Source organism: Hesperophylax consimilis, chromosome 17, assembly GCF_061612785.1.
Source record: "Hesperophylax consimilis isolate HC1 chromosome 17, BYU_Hcon_1.0, whole genome shotgun sequence".
Taxonomy (NCBI): Eukaryota; Metazoa; Arthropoda; class Insecta; order Trichoptera; family Limnephilidae; genus Hesperophylax; species Hesperophylax consimilis.
Window position 1 is genome coordinate 30511871 of NC_142852.1, and position 7742 is coordinate 30519612.

General features: G+C 37.9%; 1 long non-coding RNA gene across 1 annotated transcript; it reads left to right on the forward strand.

Annotated features, from left to right (window-relative positions):
- The first annotated feature begins 68 nt into the window (after window positions 1-68).
- LOC149416407 (uncharacterized) lies at window positions 69-3434 on the forward strand. Its single transcript, XR_016303594.1, has 3 exons — window positions 69-177; window positions 1529-1626; window positions 3410-3434. It is a non-coding gene; the product is annotated as an uncharacterized LOC149416407 (long non-coding RNA).
- The last annotated feature ends 4308 nt before the right edge of the window (window positions 3435-7742 follow it).

Here is a 7742-nt window from a genome sequence, read left to right on the forward strand (position 1 = left end):
CGGTACAAAACACAAGCACAAGCCCCCAGCGCTGGTACTTGCGGGCTATACTCAGCAATGCGCCGACTTCCTACAATCTTAGTGATCCCTGCCCGGCTAACGTTTTCGCACTCTACACAAATATATACAGTCATCGAATATGGCTGATCACAAAGATGGAGGACAATCTACCGCGAGGTAAATCTGATGTCCTTGATGTTGAAATAGAATGTGAGAATTAGACCGCAACAAATTAACCTCTTCTGATCTGTTCTGGTCGTTAGACTTTTTACCAACAATGTCTTCTTTTGCTGTTTACTTTCGAACATACAAAAGTGACAAACCTGACCCGTAAGCTTTGAACATCTTTAAGTGATAGTCCTCACTCGTAATCTTTGAACAAACTTAAGTGATAGACCTGACTCCTATCCTTTGAACATACTGGGGGGGAGCCGCTGACAAGTTTTTTAAGCCCCTCAACACAACGCATAAAACATTAATTAGGATTATGTTCAAAAAACCATATATGCATCCAAAGGAAAATCTCCTAAATACAAATAATATATTATTTATTAGGGAACTATTCATTAGAAGGATCATTCTTAAAATCTTCACCATGCCACGTAACTCACCCACATAACACAGGGGCAAATCACAGAATCAACTTCAAGTGCCAAAAAATAATTTAACCTTTGCCAAAAAGCACGAATCCTTCCTAGCACCTTACATCTTCAACACCTTCCTTAAAGAAACCACTTACTGCAACACTCATAAACACCCAAACAGTTTACTTAAACATTTCAACACATGGTTACTACATAAAAAAAGGGCATGCATCAGCAAATTTCTTGCATTCCCTTCTTAGTCTAATTCTCATTCCTTATTTACAAACATGTGTTATTTATATTTATAGTGATTTACTCTTTCTTATTAAAACTGCTTATGTTTTACGCATGCCTAGTTTATCAATACCTTTTGTTTAAACTATTGTTTGATATGTTATTATTATGAGATTTAGACGCTATCATTTTGTAAATTTAAAGTTCCTACGAAATTCCTGTTTTTATGTAACACTATATGAAATGCTCATTGTAAATATTGATAAATATATATTTGTATAAATGTATGTGTACGTGTAAGCAAATATATGTACCCGCCTCAAAACAGAAATCTTCTAGTGAGGCGGGATACTTTCATATTTGTAATATTGATCATGTTATTGCAATAAACGCCCGGGTTCCCGGCAATTAAAAAAAAATACTCTAGTGATAGACCTGAAAAGTAACCTTTTCATCACGAAACATTCAAAAGGATCGTAGTACATATATATACGTACACTGTTAGCTTCTATTTCTCTTTCGGCATCATGACCACTCACATGAAGACTTTCCTTGCAGAGGGTGGGACTCGCGATGCCTGTGTGAGGACTTCTACGAGTTGTCTGCTTACATTTCTTCGGTGGTATATACAACACTAGGTGTATTGGAGTGTGGAGTGATTAATCAATTTTGTATCATCCCCTAAGTGAAAGTTGTTTGTTTTGCTACAGGAAGCTGCATACTTGGAGGGTCCGTCGTCGGTGTCTGCCGGAAGTTATCAGACTGCCCGAGTGCACTTGAAGAGTCTGCACGTGGAATTCTGCCACAGGTAAAATATTACCAGATAAGTTATTGAACTTTTTACTTAGTCCCAACTACTCCCAACTGTGTAAATCCAGTGAGACGGTGGCATCTCCTATAATTGGGGTAAATTGTGCAGTTGGGACAATTGTACGCTATTCACACATATACTTAATTCAGTCGAAACCGAAATCAAATTTCGGCTACTCTTCTAGTTTCGCCCAAAGCCGATTGGTATGATTGGTTTATTATCAATTACAATGGGTAATGCTAGACATTTACAGTGAATCAGTTTAAGACCTGTTTATACTATGGCAAGCTATGAATCTATGGCTCAGACAGGGTTAGGTATATTAGTGTCTCACGTGTTAGCTAACGATGGTGATGTGGGCGGCCTGGAGTGGCAGGACACCTATGGCCAAAGCCGAAACATTACCAGCCTTACTAATAACTAAAAAAAACTTCCAAACCGTTAAACAGCATTTTAGTTACACATTGAATAACTACTTGACAGTTTCTGTTTTGTTTTCTCACTAAAAAAATATCTTTCTGTGCTCCGAAAGAGATGGCAACGTCGTATTTTGGCAGACTGACGCATGAGATTCCCGTCTTGAAAAAGCCAACCTACCCCTGATACTACCTTGCATTGTCAGCAAGGCCCCTTTAATCTTAGGAGGTTCCTAAAGTACAGTAGGTGGGCAGACACAATATTTGAAAATTGCAAACTTTTAAGAGCACATTTTAAGATAATATTTAAGTTATTCACTACACACGCGCCCGAGTAAAGTCGAACGTAAGCCGGTACAAAACAAGTTTATTAGACGAAAAACCAATATATCGGTAGGTCACTACTCGTTAGATATTTAACACTTTGCTTTTCAACATAAGGACAACTTCCGCAGGTAGTGATCTCAACTCTCAATTTTTATTATTTGATTCTTTGGTTATATCAATTGGGGGACTGCCGCGAAATATCATTTTTTATTATAGGAGCTGTCACTTTGACAGATGACAGCCGCGTTATTATGGCGCTCCGTAAATTATTCTGACCCCTTCTCGTGCCGCAGGTAGGAGTTGCCACGCCTACACTTATAGCACATCATATTTTAGGTGTGACAGGTAACAATACATCCCATACACCAAAACAACTGCTCCTAACAAAATATTTTTTGCACACTTATACATATTGTTTAAACGTATAAACCGTATATGGGGAAAATAAATATTTATTTATATTTTTCGAGGATCCCACCACTTACCCGCCCCGGTATAGGTAACTTATGGTTACCCCTTCAGGGCACTAGCATGGACTCAAATTTTTTTTTCATGAACGAATCTACATTTAAAGAACGAAGCTAAACCTCGAATGTCCCAGCATACGTTGTTAGCAAGCAGTATGCAAGTGCTTGGTTATGAACAGGTTAGTATAGTGTTAGTAAATGCTTGCCTTTTGATTAGTGGATATAGGGATGAAGAATAAAACACATAGGAGGACACTAGGTCCGCCAAAACCAGTTTTGTGTACATAATGCACTTGAAAGGAAAAGTCAGAACATTATATTTAAAATGGTATGAACTAAGGTACATCTGAGAGAGGAGCTAAGAACTTCCCTCCCAGCAGTCCAGAGTTGGGTGAGACTGTGATCAGGTTGTCAGATGCGAGTTTCGGGTACCACGCCCTGAAGCCGATTTCCCGATGGAGCCCTGACGAAAGTGTAACTGGGAAGAGTTGGGTAGGAACCCGAAGACCCTAGGGAGTTGAAGTAGCGTCGGGTTAATATTTATTAATAAAAAAGTGTCTGTTTTCTCAGCTCTGCTCGTCCACCATTCCAAAGGTCTGCTGTAAGGATTCAGTGGAGTCCTGCCCGCCTCTGCCGCCTTCGACTGTCAGCCAGCGGAAGACTGGTTCAAAGGCCAACGACTGTAAGTTGGATTGCACTGCATTAATTCTGACTCTAATAATAATTAACATATTTCAGATGACTTATAGCCTTAATAATTTTATGATGTTTTGTGTCCATAGATATGCGTTATTCAAATAAATTCATTTGAAATGTTGACGCAACTATCTTCCTTTAACATTGTCCTTGAAATTTTCCTATCCTATTACCTACAAGTACCTGTCATTATCCGACTGTACCCACGATTGTGTGACATTTACAATAATAAACTTAACTGTCAAATCAGTTTATTGATGAAGCCGTCTGTCGTTTGATAAACATCTCTTTATGATCAGTGCTATTATTGATATCAACTCGGGGTAGAATACCTACTGTGCAGTGAATATATTCGCTTCCCATCAGTGTGTTTCTTACCCAACCCAGATGTTGTGGAAGTTGCGTGTGAAAGAAATCATCTCCTGTGAGTGAAACCAACCATCAACATCGTTGACGAACATCAAAGGGGTAAGTCGGATTCCTTCCTTACTCCCTGTTCACCATCTCTAACCATCGTTGTGTCAACTTAAAGTTCACAATTAATTTTACAGTCCATTCTTGATTCGCCTTGCGATTACATGAAACGTAAATGCAAAATCGGTATTTTCCATGTTTTTTTTACACATGTTTCATATCATTTCATATTATTATTTTATTTACGTACAAATATTCCATTAACAATATAATATTTTGTACACGAATAAGAAAAAAAGAAAGCAGTGAAAGAAGAGCATATATAAATGATTAACAATGACAAAACTAACTAACTAACTAACCATCAAGCAATTTCTCCGCAGGGGTAGGCAGAGAGGACGGACCGCCAAACAACTCGGTCTTGGCACACACCCCTTGCCTCATTCACATTCATACATCATCTCATACATACTCTTATATTGTTCTGACTCTTGACGAGGCCCGACTCAAGTATCTGATTCACTTGGTTGTACCATGTATTCCTCGGGCGTCCCCGACTTCTGCTACCATTCACATTTGCATCGTATATTCTCCTTACACTCCTTTCTTCTCTCATTCGCTCTACATGCCCAAACCATCTAAGCGTCCCTTTCTTGATCTTACTCATTACGCTTACACCAGCCTTGCACTCTTTGCGGATATCCACATTACTCACACGATCATATATGGTTTTACCACACATACGCCTCAGGGATCTCATTTCAACAGCATTCAATCTACTTTCATCCTTTCTTTGCCAGTTCCATACCTCACTTCCATACATCAGGGTAGGTACCAGCACTCCATTGGCGACTGTTAACTTCGCTTCTTTGGACAATTTTTTTTTAGCGCCAACTGCGTTCAGTCCTCCATTAATGGAGTTACCTGCATTTACTCTTCTTTCAATATCTCTGTCAGCCTTCCCATCTCTCTAGAACATACTTCCTACAAAAACTCATCCACCTGCTCCAAGTATTCCTCATTCACAGCTATATTGCACACTGTTTTCGTACTCTCTCTTACAAACACCATTACTTTAGACTTACTTACATTCATCATTAACTCATTCTTCATGCATACTTCGTTCATCCTGGACACGAGAGACTGTAGATCATCCATACTGTTAGCAATCAGCACCGCATCATCAGCATACAACAGGCAACATACTTTCAGATTACTCAATTATAAATAGATTAACAATGACAATATACATATAATATTGAAAAAGTACAGATGGAAGACAATTACAAAGCATGAAGAAGGTTTAAAGGGATTTGAAAATTGCACATTACGTAACGACTGCCGAAATTCATTCAGGCTCACACTAAAAATTCAATGCTTTTATTTTTACGGTGAGTTTACGTTAAAGATCAAGTCTCGACATTCAAGACAAAGGAAAATGGAAACCATAATTAGTGGAATGCTAATTGGGGAACAGCAATCCATTATTTAGGAGTCTACGAAAAGAGACGTTGAATTGGATGAGTTGCATCAAAGCAGGTGTGTCAGTAATAGGTACCTACTGCTGATAATTTTGAATATGCAAATTAGATCAGAGTCTTTTCTACATTTTTCCAAAAATAAATTTTTAATGTTGTTTCAACATAATCATGTGATTACTAGCCTCTTTCAAGTCCCAACCTCCAAGCAAGTCCTCGTAGGAAGCGATGCTGTACGGATTCGATGTGACAATTGTAGACAGCATAGAAAGGAGACCTAGTTCATATAGGATATAACAGAACTTGAATAAAACCCGAAAACGAACGTTGAAATTTTATGAATTGTTCAAATTCTCTGAAACAACCCGTCGTTGATGACCGAAACTTCAAAAAATTCAAAATTAAAAAAGAGAGGAGAAGAGAAATAATAAACCATGGACCTAAAAAACTCTGGATATTACTCTTCGATTTTGTATGAGCGACATTGAAGCCAAATCTAGGGTGTGGGGAAATTGCCTGAAATCCAGTACGACAAACTTAAAACGATTTTGTATGCAAAGTAACATTAAATGAACTATTTTAATTTATGCATTGTTAATTTAACTATAACGGCTAATGATATTTCGGTGTAATTGATGATACAGAGAAAAATAGTAATTTCAGTAGTTTGGCATATACAAGGTTTTCCAATAAGAGGTGTTATTTTGAACAGCCCGCTATTTCGGTAGATGTTACTTTTGAAGCTGTCATTTTTTAACATTTGACAAGTAGAAACTATGCCATTTATAAAAATGTAACGATACACGCTTCAACAACGCATTGAAATTATTCAAATTCACTATTATTAATTATTAGAATTCCATCGAAAAATCATCTTGAGTGATGAGGCCCATTTCCACCTCGGTGGCTTCGTCAACAAGCAAAATTGTCGCATCTGGGGCTCGGAAAATCCAAGAGTTATGTTGAAAGTCTCTCTATCCTCAACGTGTGACTTTTTGGTGCTGTTTATGGTCCGGCGGAGTCATTGGACCTTAGTTTTGACCTCATTGGATCTGGAGCAACAGTTACGGTGAATGGATTGCGCTATCGAGAGATGATTAATGATTTTTATTGGCCGAAATTGGATAGTATTGATCTGAACAACGTTTACTTTCAACAAGACGGCGCTACATGCCACACAAGCAACGAAACCATTGATCTTTTACGATTGAATATCAAAATAACACCTCTTATTGGAAAACCCTGTATCATACATCTTCCCCTCACCTCGCGGCCTCAAATATGTCTTGAATAGTTCCATCCAGGCCTTATTAGGTTCATGGATTAAAATCATTATTGTTTTGTTTTCGTTTTTTACCACTAACACAATTAATTTCAGCATTCAGTACTCGGAAATTTTTAAGTGTTTGTTTTGGAGATTCCCGTTATCTTTAAAAAATGTATGTTTATGAATTTTAATATTGAAACATATAAATTACTTATAGTACTAGAGAGCCATTGAATGCACATACATTTGATTGTTTAGGATTCATGAAAAAATTATTAAAAATCATTAAATTTATAAAGCTTGAATTCTGCTCATTATTTACTTTAAAATTTCCGTTTGTGGTAACTACTTGGAACAATATTAAATATTATGAGTCCTGTAAGTTGTCTATAACCTATTTGATAAGCCCTGCTATAAATTTTTATTCTTACATGCATCTTTTAATATGATTTGTAAGAAAAATATTTCAATAAGTTCGGTTTATGAAATGTCAATAACAAATAAGTCGGAAGAGATGCGAGACATCTTTTGTAAGAGTTTCGATAGTCGAATATTCCGACGCGCTTAGCTTATGAAATAATTCCAATAAATGTTTTAAAATATCTTTTCAAATTGCCCATATTTTGGCCAGCGTGAGCTCGAGGGCGTTTGCAAATTGCCCAAAATGTGTTTTGGGAAAAAGTTTTTTTTTTTATATTAACTCCGCACAGGAGGCCCTGAAGAAAATAATTTCCCCCAGGGCCTATGTCATCTTTGGGGATGCTGTGTGGAGGGTCTTTTTGTGAAGAGGAAGGAGTGAACATGGGTCTTGAAGAGTCCCATGTTGTAGGAGGGAGGAAACACAGAGGCCGGCAGTTCGTTCCACAGCCGAGCTGTTGAACCTAAGGACGAATCGTAGAAGCTTTCCGTTCTCATGTGACAATTGTCAACAGTGTACAAATGTTGGGCGCGCGTTTGGCGTGTATCCCGACTACGCACCGGTGCCGAAGGGATCAATGACGCTAGTTCCTCAGAGCATCTTCCATTGAAATACCGATAGAACAAGGTC